Source organism: Lissotriton vulgaris, chromosome 3_1 (assembly GCF_964263255.1).
Source record: "Lissotriton vulgaris chromosome 3_1, aLisVul1.2, whole genome shotgun sequence".
In the NCBI taxonomy this organism is placed as follows: domain Eukaryota; kingdom Metazoa; phylum Chordata; class Amphibia; order Caudata; family Salamandridae; genus Lissotriton; species Lissotriton vulgaris.
This window is the reverse complement of record NC_141689.1, coordinates 1,797,174,693-1,797,194,071: the sequence shown is the minus strand read 5'-3', so window position 1 is coordinate 1,797,194,071 and position 19,379 is coordinate 1,797,174,693. Positions and strand designations below refer to the sequence as shown.

General features: G+C 44.8%; 1 protein-coding gene across 1 annotated transcript in view; it reads right to left on the bottom strand.

Annotated features, from left to right (window-relative positions):
• INPP4B (inositol polyphosphate-4-phosphatase type II B) overlaps positions 1–19,379 on the bottom strand; it is a 2,612,828-nt gene that overhangs the window by 2,133,203 nt on the left and 460,246 nt on the right. The gene's annotated exons all lie outside the window — the stretch shown is intronic.

Genomic DNA, 19,379 nt, shown 5'->3' with positions numbered 1-19,379 from the left:
AAGCTGAAATCTAAAAGGTAGAGCCATAAACAAATAGGTGATGGTCCACAATCAATAAGTCAAGCTGTTCGTATCCGCCAAATTTGTGGTATGAGATAAGAAGGATAAGATTGAAGGCTAAAGCTAGTTGAAATGTGGAACATTTATGGCGATTGAAGTTTGTGAGATGTAGATTTCCCAATCCCCATGTAAATAGACCTCAGATCATGAATCCTAGAATAACCTGATAAATTGCTGAGTATCATTGCCCATGCAGGGCATTATAGTGCAGATACACTCTAATTACTGTTGCCCATTCAGGGCTTAATTAAGTATAACCATGGGAAATTGTCTGCCGAATTTCAGGTCTTTACGGTTATGAGTTTCCATTTGTATTTTATTGTGCATTTTTAATAGTCCGCTTTTCTATCCTGCCTCGAATTTCATAAGTGAGGGTTTTTGGACTATTCTTGCAAGCCTTGCATTTGGAACATGGAAAGAATCCTGTCAGATTGCCTATTCTTGGGTTCTGAATGGTCCCTTCAAAATGAATATGTACTAGAGAGTCTTTCAGGGATCGACTACGCCTAAATGTTATTTGAGGGCGTTCGGCTATATTCTTTCCAATAATAACATCTGATTTAAAAATATTTCAATTGCGTGACAGAATGGTTCTAATGTCATTGGAGTCACTGGAAAAAGTTGTTATTAATCTCGGTGTGTTGTCTACTGTATTCTCTTAGGGTGATTTGTCTTAAGAAGGGTATGCCGAGGAATGTTTTCTACCCTACTTAAGGAATCATTTAGTAGAGTCGGGGCATATCCTCTTACTACAAATCTCTCAATTGATTCCTTGGCTGCCTGCTGAAAATCAATCTCATTAGTGCAATTTCTCTTAAGCCAAAGGAATTTCTCATATGGTATACTCTTTTTGAGAGATTTGGGATGTTTGCTATGGGCTCCCAAGATCGAGTTGCCGGCTGTATTTTTTCTAAAGAGTTTAGTGCAAATTGACCCTTCATTTATAAAAACTTTAAGGTCAAGAAATTCTACTTCAGTTGCACTTATGTTACCACTAAAATGCAGATTCACAGTGTTGGTGTTGTGTTCCCTGATCCATGCTTCTGCTTCTGAATGTGATCCTTTCCAAAGAATAAAGAGATCATCAATGTAACAATACCAGCCTACTACAGACGAGACCCAGCAGCTGTTACCGTCGGCCCAGGCCACCTGCTTCTCCCACCAGCCCACAAACAAGTTTGCATAGCTCGGGGTGAAGCAGGTTCCCATCGCCGTGCCTTTGGTCTGTCTGTAGAGCTGTCTTTGGAAAGTAAATATGTCATTAGTGAGGCAAAAAAACAAGAACTCTATCAGCATTTAATTATGTTGGGAAAATTTCAAGGGCCTGCCTTATAAGAAGTACCTAGCTGCTTTAACCCCATTCTCATGGTCAATGCAGGTGTACAAGCTGGTTATATCTAAAGCAACCATTAGCATATCTGGTTCCCATGCAATGTTGGAAATAGCTCTAATAAAGTCTTTAGTGGGGGGCGTGGCTTGGCTCTACAGCGGACTGGCTGCATAGTATAGCAGCTCCGCCGGCCGGGTGAATTAATCAGACTAAAATCTGATCAATAACACGCAACAACTAGTGGGAAACCATCGCAGGAACGAGCCAACAGTCTGATGGGACCTTTCCGTGTGGATACTGCAACGTGAGGAGACTGACGAGCTCCCGAGACATCGCGAGGCCTAACCACGCAGCCACTGAGGGAAGCCAGGATCTAGATTTCAGCACGGCCTCAAAAATCATTGAGAGGGCACCTGTAAAATCAGATAAGATCTATCTAAAATGACACAAGATAGACAATGGGAGCTGGGCCAACATATGCCTGAACTGAGGGCACTCGGAGCGAATGATTGAAAAAACTGAAATCGACAGAAAGGGCAGATGGGCCATTGTTACGGCAAGACATATCCAATGGTGGGCTACTATGGCCCAAATACCGATGACCCTGAATCACTTCAGAAGATATATGCCAACCTCATAGCAACCAACACTCCGATAATAATGGGAGGAGATTTTAACATCATATTGAATCCCTCAGAAGATCGACACCCTGCAAAGAATCTCTCCAACCTACCAAAAATGAGAGAATGGTTGGGTAATAGAAATCACTGATTCACCTATAAAAACAAAAGACTAGGACATACATCTAGAATAGATTTCTTCCTTACCAGCAGGAGCCTGGTAGAACAAACTGAAAAGGTGGAACTGCTCCCAGCCCATATCTCAGACCACTCTGCAGTACAACTTACCCTGACTCTAAAAACTTCACCTCCTCTCCAGAGGTGGACTGTGGATAGGAGTATCTTCCTAGTCCAGGCGTACAATGAAAAACTGGCAGAAGAAACAAAACTGTTTTTTGAAATAAATAATGCTGGAACTACAAAACAAATTGCCTGGGATGCCTATAAAGCGGTTATCAGAGGGAAAATCCTTAGCATGGCATCGTACAGGAACAAAGAAAAGAAACACTTTATTGAACAGACTGAAAAAAATCTGCTATCCCTAGAGGCGGACCTTAAAATGACCAATTCCAGCTAGTCAATTTCTGAAATAGAAGAGAGGATAAGAAACAAGATAACACAGTTGAATGACTTCCTGGAAACTAGAGTAAGAGATAAATGGGAAGCCAGTAAACTCTCACATTATGAATACGGAGAAGGCTGCAGGAAGATCCTGGCCTGGAAAGCAAAAACTGAAAGAACTAAAAATAGGATCACAAAGATACAAACAGAAGGTCATCCAGCAGCGTAATTAGGCAGGAATTCAAACTCTTTTTTGAGGATCTCTGTACGGAGGACCTAACTAGCTCTGGGGACCGAATACAGAATTACGACCCCGGCAGCAACGGTGGAACAGAAGCTGGCTCTCAACCAAAAGATCTCGAAGGAGGAAAGTGAGCAGCAATTAAGACCCTAAAAAGAGGGAAAGCCGATGGCCCTGACTCCATACCAAATGAAATGTATCTACAACTCCAAGAAACACTATCAACACCTTTTACAGAACTTTTAAATTGTATATTCCTAGATAACCAAAAACTCCTAAACTCCTGAAATGATGCAATAACATACCACAGGGTTCCACGATATTTTTCTCTGATGATGCAATCATTACCATCATCCTAAAACCACGGAAAAACTAAATGCGAATCATACAGGCCCATCTTCCTCTTGAACACGGATTACAAATTATACACGCAGATTCTGGCAAAAAGACTGGGGGCAGTGGCAGGGTCCCTAATCCACTCAGACCAAAAGGGTTTCATCAAAGGCAGACAAATACATGAACTATCCCATGAAGTCATCACTGCCATAGACATTGCAACTCACTATACTGTTCCTTTATCTGTTATAACCTTCGATGCAGCAAAAGCGTTCGATTGAGTCAGCTGGCCATTTTTTAATGCAATTCTCACTAAATTTAATCTAGGAGACAAAATCAAAAACGCTATATTGAACATTTATGCAAGTCCAACTGAAAAAATACTTGTAAATGACGCTCTCACTGACAGCGTACTAATAAAACGAGACACACGACAAGGATGCCACCTGTGCCCCCTTTTATTTAACTTTTACATTGAACCATTGGCTGCCTTATTAAGAGGGGAAGAAGAGATCAAACCTTTTAAACACCAAGGATGGGAGAAAAAAGTTGCATTATATGCCGACGATTTAACGATATTCACTGGAAACCTAGCAAATTCCCTTCCCAAAATAGAGGAAACCATAGCACAGTTTCGAGCAGTGTCAGGCTACCTGGTCAACCAAACCAAAACAGAAATCATTGAGTGGAACACAGCTTCAGGAAACCCTCTTAACAAAGACAAAATCAAGTATCTAGGAATAGAATATACAAAGGACCTAGATGAAGTAACCAACTTGAACTTCTCTAGGATACACAAAGAAATAAGGCAACTTCTTAATGCCTGGTCTGGTCTACAACTATCCTTCCTTGGAAGGTCCAATTTAATTAAAATGACCATTATTCAAAAATGCACTTATTTATTTAATTCCATCCCACTGAGCTTTAATACGGATCAAATTAAAAAACTCCAGGGGGAAATATCAAGCTTCATCTGGGCCGCCAAAGGGGTTGGAATCGGGTGGAAAAAACTAAGAAGAAACAAAGCACAAGGGGGAATCGCCAGTCCGGAAATACTGGAATTCCAGTTCAAGAACATCAGGATACTATTGACCAACATAGGCCCTGAAGAAGAAGACCGCTATCTGTACAAATTTGGTCAACCGAAATTCTTCAAAAAAATTAAACTAAAGATGATAAAAGCTGCAGCAAGATCCTGGCATGAAATAAGAAGAATCCTAAAAATACCATATTACAGCAAACATGCGCCAATTTGGGAATCACCAGGTACCCCGGAATGTCTAAAAGACTCACTATCGATTCCGCTAATGAAGCACAATATAGACTACTGGGGACAGCTGATAGATAAAAACCAGATTGTGAAATGGGAAAGCCTATACGAACAAACACAGGGGTTGGGTATCCAGATTTAAATTCTACCAACTAAACAGCTGGGTAAATTCTCTAAAAGAAAGACTTCAAGGAGACGAGATCATTGAACAAAAAATCATGAATCCGGAGACTTTTAGGAAAAACCACCTCTATACGATCCACAGATCATACTGGTCCCCAAAACAACTATCTAAAATGACTAGCAATGAACCAAAAAAGTGTCCTAAATGTGGAGAAGGTAGAGCTGATGATCTACACATGTTCCAGGGCTGCATAATGCTAAATGACTACTGGGACCAGATTGGTAAGACTCTCTCTAACGTGGTAGACCAGCATATAAAGGTACGCAAAGAAATGGTTATTTTTGGGATACAAGGCAAGGAAATATCTTGGCCATTATCTAAAGACCAAGAAAACATTCTTTTTATTTTAATACTGCTGGCCAGAAGAGAGATCTGCATAAACTGGGTTAAATTATCACCAACAAAGCATACAGATTGGTTAAACTCTATATTAAGGGTGTATAATCTAGAGAAGCAAAGAAAAAGCACTAAGAAAAACAAATTCTGGAATCTGTGGGAAAGTAATCTGAGAATTACTAGGTAGTCCAATCATTAAAGCAAAGAAAACAACGATCTCAAGTTAATTCTTGAACCGAGTAGTCAAAATGACTAGCTCACCTCCCGCCGAAAATCGTGTCCCTCTCGGTTTGGACAAAAGAATGCCCCAAAAGGACAAGGTTAAAAAGTATTCCACTCAGGGCAAATCCTGGACTCCCACTCCAGAGCTCTGAATGGATACTGGGGCCTTCGACTCCTCCTTACATCAAGGGAATTTGCTTGATGAGGACTTACAAAAAAAAAAAGAGAGGGCACCGGAGGTCGGGAACCCTGAGGAGGCCCCGTTGGAGATGGACAGCGGGAGCACCGTGAACGGCGAAATCCGGTGGCAAGGGAGAGAACCCGAAGGGGGTCGGGGGAACGCTCAAAGCCAAAGAAGAGCGTGCTGCTGCGTGGACACCGCTGGTGCCCACCGGTGTAGATATCGCAGTGCAGTGACGGACCTGGTGGAAGGTCGGGAAACACAGACGTCTGCACGGGACAACACAGCGGGTTACAGGAGCAGCATCCGGGGCTCTGGCTGAGGTGAGCAGTTGCCTGACCGGCTGGGTGCACGAAGCCTAAAGCGGGTGCAAAACCGCCATTTTGTAACACCCGAAAAGTCACCGTGGTGGCGCAGAGCTTGCAGAGAGGGCCCATTGGGTTGACTGCTGAGTGCGCGCTTGTGAAATTACTGTCCCACACGGCAAACAACAAGCAGATAGAGCATAGGGGGGAGCCTTAACAACAGACTGCCGCAGCGCATAGGTAAGCGGATGCAGGGAGACATTGGAACACAGCTGGTCTGTCGCCATGGCTGAGTGGTAGACACTGCACGTTTGGAGGGTGGCTGGTAACTGCACCGGACGACTACAGCGCTACCAGTTTCATCTGTGGGGAGAGAAACACACTATACAGCTGCAACCATCACAACGTGAAGACTACCCCCACAAGAGAAATATGCCATTATTCTCACAATCGCATTGAACAATCACGATAGTACTGTGGCACAGCGTGGTGAAGGGCGTAGTCTGGAGACAGAGAGCTACATTGCACCCTGACTCCATTGTGGTGGATTGTCCACGCTCTGCGGGCCACACCAGAGGAAGGAAAAGCATAGAATGTGAAGACTTACAGCACCAGGTGGTAGACACAATATAGATCTGGTGGGAAATTGCGAATGGTAGAGTACCTCACCCCTACCGCATACCTAGCAAGTGTATTAGAGAAATACCGCCTTAACAAGGACACTGTACAGATTTCACGATCCAGGTTCAGGCGGCCCGGAGGTAATTCATTCCTGCTAAGAACATTATTCAACAACTTGGCACCAATGATTCCTTGATATACCCTGCTAAATTGAGAGTACAAGGGCCTGGAGAGCCTACCTTTTTCACTGATGCAAAGGCAGCGCTGTCCTATGCTAAACAAATGGCTAAGGATCACAAACAACGAGCAGCGACCAGCGACTCGCAGACTGAAAACAATCTAAGTGACAATGATTGATGGACATGTGCCCGCACGCCGGATACGCAGATAAGTATCACATGCTGAATACTGTGATACTATGCTTTGCCACTCTCAAGGGGAGTGATCATGATAGATCTGATTGTGACTGAAGGTGGTTAGGCTATATGTTAATTGACTTGTTTAGATGAATGAATGTTGTTGTATGGAACGTTCTAGCTTATTGGATTGGGGATGTGTGTTCCGCACTCGGCTACCCTGTCACAAGTACAGGGAAGTTTTGCCGGCAGACTCACGTACCCTCTGGGATGATTCCCATGTGTTCACTACTGTGGACCATATGTTTACAGTTATGGGGGAAGAGAGAGGGTAATTCACAACCTGATTGGGGGGTTGGTGTGGATGGGAGGGGATGGGGAAATGCTTTCTTTAGTAGTCCTGCCATGTCAAATGCCACTATTCATGAGACAAAACTGTTTGTTGCACACCTGTTCACTCCTTTGGGGTGTCTTAGTATGCAGATTTGCCTTGCAGAATATTGTTTTTGTAGTAGATACCTCCGCCCATGCATTGGCCTCGTGTCCGACAACCGTCGACCATGCATATATACGACACGTGTGTTCCTCATGACAGCGCTTAAGTGTCTTTCTTGAAATGTGAGAGACTTGAATGACTGCAGAAAGGCCAGGCTGGTCTACTCTTATCTCTTGCGACATGCAATAGATATCTGCTTGCTGCAGGAGACTCGTTTGACAACCGCAACTGTTAACACACTCAAACATGCCAGATGGGGGGAGGTAGTGGAGGCTGGGTTTTTTAACTATTCAAGAGGTGTGGCTATCCTCATTCGCAGGGGACTTCAATGGCAAACGCACTACAGAATCATAGATAGAGAAGGGGGATGCATCCTGTTACAAGGCACGCTCTACAACACCCCTGTGGTGATCATAAATACTTACGGACCGAACACAGATAATCCAACCTTCTTTCAAACCATAAGGCAGAAAATCCAGACACTGGGTGACATGGCGGTCTTGTGAGGGGGAGGTTTTAATGTTGTTCTATCGCCTATAGCAGACAGGCAGTGAACACCATTCGAGAGTGGCCGACATGTTGCTGGGAGTTATGGAAGACCTCAGCCTAGTGAACTCCTGGAGAATACTGGACCCGACAGTTAGGGAAGGTACATGCATGACTCATCACCATAATGCATGGTCCAGGCTGGATTATTGGCTAGTATCTAGGGATATGCATTCCTGGGTGACAGATGTCACACACTACTGCTGCACCTTATCAGATTACATGCCCTCTCTGATCACATTGCAAATCCCACTGCAGTTTCGCCAGCCCTTCAGCTGGCGTTTTCCAACAGAAGCGCTAATGGATCAGGTTTTCCCGGAAGAACTAAGAGAAAAGATTAATGACTGCTTCACATTTAATGAGGGGACAGTGGACTCGCCGGGTATGATGTGGGAAGCATTTAAAGTGGTTATAATGGGAAATTGCATGGCACTCAAAACATGGGTACTCAGGGACAAACGAAATACACTGCACAGGTTGGAACGCGAAATAGGTGTACTAGAGTGCTCAATCCAAATAACCCCATCCCTGCTGCTACAGCCCAGCTCAGATCAAAATTAACAGATTACCAGGAAGAAGCGGAACGAGAAATGGCATACATGTGTAAATATACACAAGCAAGAAGATATGGGGAGGGAGATATAGCTGGGAAAACATTGGCTGGCCTGCTTAGGACCCCCAAGGGGAGCTAATTACATCACCAAATTGCAATCAATGACCCACTTTTACCAACAGCTATACACCTCCCATACGAACCCAGCACAATCAGCCATTGAAGACTACCTAGATACCGTAGCACTAGCATGGTTTAACAGGGGCACCAGAGAATATATGGACCTGCCAATTACGGTGGAAGATGTGAGACAGGTGATAAGTGGTATGCTGGCTGACAAATCCCCAGGTGCAGACGGGCTAACAGTGGCCTTTTACAAGGAATACGTTGATATTCTTGCTCCTCGTTTACTGCAGGTCTATCTAGAGGCGATGGGCATGGGTGTTCTGCCCCCTACTCTTAGAGAAGCCATAATCATCACGTTATTGAAGACTGATAAAGACCCCACTAAGCCAGATTCATACCGGCCACTGTCGCTAATCAATTTAGATGCCAAGATTTACGCCAAATTACTTGCAAACAGATTGCAGCCGATGCTTCGTAGATTGCTTTGCCGGATCAATCTGGGTTCATTCCAGGCCGGTCGACAGCTCATAACCTACGAATAATATTTGGACTGTTGCATTACCTGGCCCCTCAAGTCCAGGCAGTAGCTGCTTTATTGGACGCCACAAAGGCGTTTGACTCTTTGGAGTGGAGGTTCCTTTTCACCTTCCTACCCCAATTGGAACTGAGCCCCATGTTTGTGAAACAAATGCAAATAATACACAATACTCCAATGGCAAGAGTGAGGGTAAATGGGAGGGTGTCGGAATCGTTTGTCATCACGAGAGGGACAAGGCAGGGGTGTCCGCTATCGCTATTGTTATTTGCAATTGCCACTGAACCACTGGTGGCTAGACTCCGTCAACATCACAAACAATGGAGTATAGGTTTTACATCCAGGGGCTTACTGATATCAATGTACGCAGATGACACAACGATTTCTAGTGAACCCCAGGGAAAACTTTGATTAATTATGAGAGTTGGTACGATTTGGTGGTTTAATGGGGATACAAATAAACTGGTCGAAATCCACAATGCTACCACTCACTGACGACACTGCCATATGCGAAACAGAATTTCCTATCCAGTGGGTGGAGGGCGAAATACGCTACCTAGGTATTTGGATAAGTAAGAACATACAAGAAATATGGTTAGCCAACTACGGGAGAGTGATGGACTGGATTGACAGTAAGGTTCAGAACTGGAAAAAGCTTCCATTATACCTAACTGGCCAGATAGCTATCACAAAAATGGTGATACTCCCTAAACTCCTATATTTATTTGTAAATATACCAATGCCACTGAACACTCACTTCTTTAGACATCTTTGTACTAGCATCACCGGGCTGATATGGGTGGGCAAACAACCTCGGGTCTCCTGGAACTTGTTGAGATTGCCTTTTGCTCAAGGTGGGCTAGGGGCTCCAGACTTTGAACTCTATGCATTTTGCGCACAGGCACAATACCTACACTTCTGGCATCACCCTACACCTTACCAATCTCACGTGGCTATAGAAATAGAGAGGGCTGCACCTACCCCACTAAACAAGGCAGTATACCAATCCTATAAGAGACCTAATATGGAAATAGACACAGTGGAAACAACGCAATGGGCATGGAGGAGTATAGCCAAGAGGGCAGGTCAAAGCAAATTATATGCCCCATCCATGCCACTGGGGGGTAATCCTCTTCTGGCCCCACTGACAGACAGGGCCACCGCACAGAGGGCGAAGGCACATGATCTAACGAAAGGCAGTGACCTATACCCGGATAACACGTTTCTTTCCCTTCAACAGATGTACAAACGACAGACACCTTCGGCATTAGCCATGTTGTTATATTATCAACTTAGAGTGGCAAGCAGGGCAAGATATAATAATTTTCTACAAGTACCCCCCACTTTGGCGGCTTTAGAAGACGTTCTGTCAAATCCATCTCCGCGCAAACTGATAACACGTATTTATAGAACAACACAAGACACGTCCCCCATCATCACGAGCTCGTCAAAAGCACAGTGGGAGGGTGAAGTTGGCACTACAATTACTGAAAACAATGGCAATTCTGCTGTTCACAGTTATAACATCTTTCACCAAACTATAGGCTGCGGCTCATACTTTTCAATTTCTTACATAGAGTGTATCGATCGCCGCTTTAATTACACTGCATGGGCTTACAACCTGACAGGAGATGTTGGAGGTGCGGGTCACCAGACGCAACATTCATACACCTGGCCTGGTACTGCAGGCCAATAGCACAATACTGGGTCAAAGTCGTCAGACACATTGGAGACATCACCAAAACTCAACTACACCTTACTCCACTGGTGGCGCTATGGGGATTTTTGCACGAGAACCCGAAGGGTTCCCGCAAACTTACAGCTATGCTGCTGTTATTGGAAAAGCGTCAGGTTACCATGCATTGGAAGAAACAACACCCTCCTATGATAGCTGGATGGTAAAATGCAGCAACATACTGCAGGGATCAATTGACAAATTATTAGGAACTAATGCCTAACAGGTCTAGTCCTTTGGATATCTGGGGGTGGTTTGTGAGCTGGGTGAGTTCGGGAGGTGTGGACCTCCGAAGCGATAACTAAAATGTGTATCTCATGTCTAGGGATGAGGAGAGGGTCGCTTCACTCAGAAGTTTGCAGAGGGGATGAACATGATGGACAACAAGTAGATGAGACGTAATACCATGCATGGAAAGGGATGGTGGAAGCGTATGATAGATGCTTACATATTGATCAGAAATTTATTCATCATTGCATTGGCATTTTAGGTAATGGCAGGGAGGGTGGGGAAGGGGAGGTTTAATGGGGTTTATTGGGTTTATAGAAGTTTAATAACTTTAATAATCCAATTCACAGTGTCATATTTAAATGTATCGTACTTTTAAACTGCTGCCTTGCCCATGGGATGTCGGCTTGACAGTTGTGTTAAACAAGTAAAAAGCCATATTGCATATGCTGCAGGCCCCAGGGTTGTAGGCACACAGCTGTGTGAACTGTTTACATTGCAATAAAAAATGTATTTTAAAAAAAAAGTCTTTAGTGGCAGATTATAAAATGTAGACAGTACTGGATGTCAACATGTTAGGAACTTCAATTCGTCCCTGCTTCGCATAGATTTCTCAAACCATTTCTGAATGAGCTGGTGATATTCAAGTATGCTGGTATTGCAATCATCTCTGGATATTTTCGTGTAACAGTTGCCATCAGATAGCTGGCACAGAGACACATTACAGTAGAATTCTGTCATCATCTGGACAATGTTTCCCCCTTATCGCAAGGCTTTTTTTTTTGTCCTCATTTATGGCACCTGATGGTATATGCTCTAGATGGGTCTCTCTGATGCCTTCTATATTGACATTGATGATGCCGCCCCGGGGTCAATATTCAGCAACCAGAGATCTCCCAGAGGTGGGTTGTTTCCTTATCCAACTCCCCTGCCTCTTGATGGAATACCTCAGACTAGGGGAGGACAAGACCAACACAAACCTCTGACATAATCATCGGACCATTTACTTTTTTGACCAGGCCTCTAGTTTCGACCATACGTTCTCTGAGCTTTCAGCCCGACCAGCCATGTCCATCTTACAAACTTCCATAATGTTTTTAAACAGTCTGCAAATCTGGGAGGAGCCGCTGACTTCCACTCTTTACATATCTCCCTCCTAGCTATAACTACCACGTAAAATATGAATTGTGAGGAAAAATTGTTAATAGTATACCCACATGGTAGACCAAAGAATACTAGCCTAGGAGAACAGGAAATAGTCGTTGATAAGACCTCACCCAGAAAGCCAACTATCGCCTTCCAATACTCCTGGATCTCAGGGCACTCTAGGAATATATGCATGTCGTTTGCTGCTAGGAGTTTGCAGCGGGGACAACAACTCCTGTGTTATCTTGTACAATTTGGTCGGAGTCCAATACACCTGATAGGCCGTAAACAGATGATTCCTCTTTAAGTTGGCTGGTTTTATTAATCTCTGGGACAAGGGGAAAGAATCTGTCCATATCTTACTGATTTCTTCAGGGTAATCAGCTATGATGTTACCCCAGAGGCTTACCAACTCATGATCTAGCGTTCCTTTTGCCTCTGTGAGCCATTTATATCAAAGTGATACTTCTCGATTCCAACCTGCCCCCCTGCAAATTGAGTCAAGGAATCCAGCGTCTTTTTCCCGCTGTAATACCTGGCTTGACCACCATGCAGATAATTGATAGAATTTAAATCTTGTCAATGACCCATTTGTGAGTGACACTAGAGAGTTCCAATCCATAAGACCTGAATCCACCCATAGATCACCTAATTTCTGGACTCCTGCTGTTTTCAGAGGCAGGGATAACTGGTCCTAAAGACACACTGGTGGGCCCGGAGAATCCCAGATCGGAGTACAGGTATGGTAGTATGGAATTCCCAAGGAATTCCAGATAAACCCCCAATTTCTGAGTGCGGTCTGCAGAATCTTAAGACGGACTTTCTTAAAAGATTTCTGGTCCCCAAACTTAAATAAGAAAAACTCTTGGCCCGGTGGCAAATCATGTAAAAAAAAAACTGAAATAAACGGCCCTGTGAAGATGAATCTAATACGTTAACAAGTAACCTGAAGTTTTTAAAATGGAAGGCGTGGCAGTACAATAATAGGTCTGGTAGGGCCAGACCCCCGATCTTTAAACCCCTACTTAGTTTTTTCCAGGCTATCCTGGGTTATCTACAGTCCCAAATAAAAGAACCAATCTTGCCCTGGAGATTCGGAATTTCTTTCAACGGAAAAGATAAAGGGATGGAATTAAATAGAAAAGTCAACTTAGGAAGTATGGACATTTTAATAAGGTTAACTCGTCCATATATGTTTAATGGCAGGCTGCGCCATCTTGTTAGTGTTTTAATGATGTCTTTCACTACAGTCCGCCAACTAATTTTCGGGATATTCTTTAATTCTTGAGTTAAATATATTCCCAAATATCTCATTTTTTGTTTCACACCCAGAATAGGAGCAATATTGTTCCACCCCATTATCTCTGTCTTCTCCCTATTGATCTGATAGCCGGATAACCTTTCGAATTCCTCAGCTAAGAATAGCCTAGGTATAGGTTCTATATGATTGGAGGTGTATAAAAGAAGGACATATACATATAGGGCAGTTTTTTAGCTCCATATTTTCTATTCTGAAGGGTTGAATTGCATTGTCCTCTCTAATACCACAAACAAAAGGTTCCATATCAATGTCAAACAAAAGGGGGGACAGGGGACAACCCTGCCGTGTTCCACAGGATATGTTGAAACAATCAGATAAAGCCCCGTTGACCAAGACATTTGCTTGTGGGTTTTGATATAATGATTTAATACCATCATCAAATAAGCTTTATTCGGCGTTTGACCATAAAAGCAACACAAAGAAATACATACACGCAAAAAATAACTCAACATAACATTACCTAATTAAAAGAAAAATGAATTAAGACCCAACTAAAATAGTTTAGCATATCAGCGATTCTAAATAAAAACCCAAAATACACAGAATCCCCCTTTTTCACCCGCTGTTATTGTAATTCGGTGCTCGGGGACCAGGGTAAAAGTCATGCAGGTCCCAAATACAGATGGAGCCATCTCCAAGTTTTGGCTGGATAGATCGCAAGTAGGGGGCAATGTTCCTGTCTTTAAACCTAACCAGAATCAAGTCCCCCGGAACATTTTTGGGCAGATGACCAAGCCACCCCACCCTTCTGACGCTCAGTATCCCACCGTCTAGCGCAGAAGGTAATGGTCTATTGTTTTTGAGCCAAAAGATGGCTTTGTTCAGTAGGTCCTGGTGCAGTTCACGTTTTCCTGGTCTGAGTGCGGGGACCCCAGAGAGAATGGTGACATATGGGGCTGCTACGGGGGGTAAGTCAATGCGATGTCTTCTATCTAGTGCGATCACAGGAGCTCTATGTGGGGCATGATCAAGATTACGGGTATTATTGCGACCACTTTGAATGGGTGGTATAACAGGGGAGTCACAGGTTTGCAATATCCTGGGCGCATTGTCCGTAGACCTTTTCTGGGTGTTAGTGGGGGTAGAGCGTGTGGGAGTAACAGTGTTTCCGGTTAGTGGGTATGACCGTGCTACCGTTTTTTCAATCCTGCACAGTCTGTCCCCCAAATCATAAATTTTAGCTACCAGTGGAGAAAGAGCAGTATATAGCAGACGCTCGATTTGGGCCAGAAGGGTCGATTGTAGGGGGGATCGATCTCAGCCTTATCCAATAGTAATGAGGCTGTATTAGGGCCAGGTACAGAGGGGCTGCAGTTATTAGATGGAAGGAGGGTTGTAACGGGGGATGCCTGGGGGGAGCAGATTGCTTGAACAGTGTCTCGAGCCACTATGGGGGGGATAGAGCATCCGGGATATAGTTTGTGCCACAGAGGGCATTCAGCTCTTCCCAGATGGACATTGTAGTTGGGTAACAGAATCCTGGAATCCTGGAGACAAGTATAGACAGTTCAAAGCGATAGGGATAGAAAGAATGGAGCTTGACTGTACCTTCTCCAGTGATGGTGCCAAGAGTGGTGGCCCGTCCCGTCCTCCTTGTTCCTCTGAGGGCCACAGAGGGCCCGCCCTTTGCCCGGGCTTAGCCCGGCGCCCGCCCGCGCGCGTCTGCGACGCGGAGGAAGCTCTCTCCGTTTAAGCGCCTCCGGGCGCGACTGACCAGGAAGTGGGCAGTGCTATGTGCAGAGCTCGCTGGGAGCTGTAGTTTCCCCCCACGGCGGCCGTGCTAGGTGGTGAGCAACGGCGGCGAGGGAAACAACCAGCGTCAGGAACCCAGCGGTAATCCCCGTGGCAGGAGCGTCCCTCCAGGTAGGTTGTCAGCAGTGTCCCCCGCTCCTCTGTGGGACCTCTCTCCGTTTAAGCGCCTCCGGGCGCGACTTACCAGGAAGTGGGCGGTGCTATGTGCAGAGCTCGCTGGGAGCTGTAGTTTCCCCCCACGGCGGCCGTGCTAGGTGGTGAGCAACGGCGGCGAGGGAAACAACCAGCGTCAGGAACCCAGCGGTAATCCCCGTGGCAGGAGCGTCCCTCCAGGTAGGTTGTCAGCAGTGTCCCCCGCTCCTCTGTGGGAGCTCTCTCCGTTTAAGCGCCTCCGGGCGCGACTGACCAGGAAGTGGGCGGTGCTATGTGCAGAGCTCGCTGGGAGCTGTAGTTTCCCCCCACGGCGGCCGTGCTAGGTGGTGAGCAACGGCGGCGAGGGAAACAACCAGCGTCAGGAACCCAGCGGTAATCCCCGTGGCAGGAGCGTCCCTCCAGGTAGGTTGTCATCAGTCAGATTTAATACCTTCTATAAAAGCTGGAGGGAACCCAAACCCAACCATAGTGGCCCATAAATATTTCCAGTTTACCTGATCGAAAGCCTTAGCCGCGTCTATCGCGACCAAGGCTAAAGGAAGGCCTTTATCCTCAGCATAGTCTATGGCTCCAATCACCTGAAAGGTTAATTCGTTCAATTGCCTTCCCGGGATAAAACCCCTTTGATCTGAATGAATTATGGATTTTATTATTTTGGCAAGTCTAGTGGCTAAAATCCCGGAGTATAGCTTCATGTCTGAGTTCAGAAGGGAAATTGGCCTATATGATTCAATTTTCTTAAGGTCTTTGTTGGGTTTTGTAGTAAGAGTTATTGTGGCTTCAGCCCATGTGGGGGGGATACTATAACCACAGATCAATAGACAGTTGAAAAGTGTAGTGAGGACCGGCACCAGTTGTTCTGTGTAATCTAAGTAAACCTCGATCGTAGCCCATCCGAACCGGCAGCTTTACCTCGTTTCATTTTCTTCAATTGATTTATTACTTCCCCCTCCATAATCTCACTTTCTAAATACCTCCTATCTATGTCAGAAATTTGGGGTAGATTTTTCTGGGTCAGCCAGGTCTGGACCTCCTCTAACTCTGGATTCTTATCCTCTGTGTAAAGGCTTTGCATAAACCTCCTGGCTTCCTCTCTGATCTCTCCATCTTCCACGATTAAAACCCCCGTCTCTCTCTGAATTAGGACTTTAATGTTGTTCCTATTTTTTTCTTCTCTGGATTTCCACGCTAAAAGAGCCCCGCCTTTTTCTCTGTATTCAAAATTATTTAATTTGCTGGTCTCCCATTTTTCTTTTATGATTTTTTCATCACTAATTTTAAGTTGAAGCTGTAGATCCGAAAGCTCCTTCTCTAACACCGGGATCCTCTCTCTATTTGAAGAAATAGCTCTTTGTAACTCAGAGTCTTTTCTAGTTATAGCCTCTAATTCTTCCCGCCTTTTGTTTTTTACAGTCTTCCTTTTATGAGCCATTAAAGAACTCAGAACTCCTCTCAAGAAAGCCTTGTATGTTTCCCAGACACCCTGAGGGGTAGAGGAGCCGATATTGATTATAAAAAATTCATTGGTCTTTTCTCTCACTTCTCTTTTGACCTGGTCATCAAGTAACAATGTCCTTTCCAATGTCCATCTGGTGATTAAGGGGCTCGAACTTAATAGGAGGACCAATTCCACAACAGCGTGGTCTGAAATCCCAACAGGTGTAAATGAGACAGAGCTGATGTCTGAAAGAAGGTGTTGATCCACTAAAAAGTGGTCTATCCTCGAATAATGTTTGTACTTTTTGCTGTAGAATGTAAATCCCCTGGTAGAACCATATTTAGTCCTCCATACATCTAACAAGTTGAAGTCTTTCATCATATAACCTAAAGCAGAGAGTGACTTGGTGGGAGCATGATACTTGGCTTTGGAGGATCTATCTAGAATATGATCGAAAACCAGGTTGAAGCCACCCCCCAAAATCACTGGGCCCATGGTCCCAAGTAAAGCTGCTGCTAACTTAAGTAGAGGACCAGGGTTATCGTCATTGGGACCATAGTACACTGCATACGTATAAGGGATGTTGTAAATGGATAAAGCTGCTACCAACCATCTTCCTGTCTGATCGGTTTCACATTTTTTCAAGCTTATCCCTCTGTTCGCCCGAATAATTATTGTGACCCCCCTAGTTGTTCCCATCTGTCTAGAGCATACAATTTCCTGCACCCATCTCAATTTTCCAAAAAGTGCACTACAGGCATTTGCCTCGAGATGTGTTTCCTGGAGCAGCATAAGGTGCGCTTATGAATTTCTTAAGAACTCACAGACCCGGGACTGCTTCCTTCTTTCCCCCATTCCATTCACATTCCATGAGAGCGTTTTAATGTTGTTTAACCTACTCATGATCCGGCTCTCATTTCCCGCCCATCCAGAACCTTGCGTAAAACAACTTGTTCCATATATGAGGATTTTTTTATCTTTCTTCCCCCCTAAGCCCTCCACCCAGTGCCCCCCCCCCCGAGGAACCCTCCCTTTGGAACCCCAGGAGAGAGGCCTCTGGCTGAATGCAAATTTCAACTGACCTTAACAGCGGGTTATTAATCATAACTCACTTAAGGGTAAGTTCTTACTACACATAACTCAAATTCTGGTTTTTCTCTAAGTAACGCTGTATACCACTCTGTGCTTCAAACAACTTCTATATTAAGTGCTCTATATATACCCCCTTTTTTTTAATGTTAGGGCAACCCAAACCTCTACAGCTCTAACTTCTCTTAATTCTCTTAATTCTCTCTCATCAGAGCTAAAAGGCTATCTACATCTTCGGACTGTGTATAGCTGTACATTTTATTTCTCCACATGATCTTTAACAGGGCAGGGAATCTCATCTGTACTTGGGCTCCAAGCGATCTCAATTCTGGCATTCTAGTGCCTAGCTCCCATTGTCGCTGTGCTGTTCTTGCTCCTAGATCTGATCTAATAAGATAAGGGTTTGCCCGATAGTGGAGATCTGACTTAGATAGACATCTCCCCAGGATCAGCTCTTTGACACTGAAGGTCTGAAAGTTTACCAATATCTTTCTTGGCGCTTTCCTGTCTGCATGCAACTTAAAAGGGTCTCTGTGTACCCTTTGTATCTCCGCCTCCAGGTCTATATCTGGACGGTCTTTTAGGACCCCCTCCCTTAGAAGCCTGCAGACAAATCCTTTAATGTCCTCCAGTTTCTCGCCCTCTGGAATTTTTAAAATTCTCAGGTTGTTTCTTCGAGCCTGGGTTTCCAGTCTCTCCATGTCAGTAGCCAGGGATCTATTTTGTGCTCTCAAAATATCAATGTCCTTTGAGTTTCCTCGTATGGATTTATTTAAGGCTACGACTTCCGTTTCCAGCTTCCCAGTGCGGCAGATAACATCATCTAACTTAGACTCCAGTAGGTCAAACCTATCATGTATCGTCGTTTGATTGCCTTCTGAGATCTCGAATTTGGTCATTAAGTCTCCCCTTAAAGACTGAAAAAGATACCCCAACCTGTCTCCATCCAACTCGCCCAATTCTTCGGATCCTAATCTTGATCTTGAAACGACAGTAAGACTCTGGCCTTGGTCCAGGTCCTGATCCTGGCGCTGGTGCTGGCCCCAAGTTGCGTTCCCTTCTTGAGTAGCTATCAGGCTATTTGAGGGAGGCTCAACTATCGCTAAGGGTATCTTAGGTCTGGTATCTTGTAGGCCTGGTACCCTATCATGGGCCTGGATACTATGGGAGGGGAGGGGAGGGGAGGGGGGAGGAGGAGGAGGAGGAGGAGGGTATGCTGGAGCCTATTTGCTTTGTATGCTTTAACTGAACCTGCTGCGGCTCCATATCCTGTCTTAAATTCAGGGCCACAATTGCCCCAACCTCTTCACCTCCTGCCAACGCGTCTGGCTGTTCTGACTGTTTATCCCCCTCAGCTTTAGACAGACTCTCCAGGGGACCAAATCGATTCTTTAAGGAGAACACAGTGCTGCTATGCTCTAACTGTGTAGCTGGACTTGTTGACTGCTCCATGATTTTAAAATAAGTTTTAAGGGAAGGAGTATTCTTTACTGACAGCTGGGCAGTATTAGACCCCTTAAGCTTTTTTACACTAGTCGCCTTTTTCTTTCCCTTACAGGGGGTTAACGGCATGGGCCGCTCCCTCTCTTCAAAGTCTAGAGATCCTCCTGCTTTCAACTCCTGCCGAGATCTCAGCTG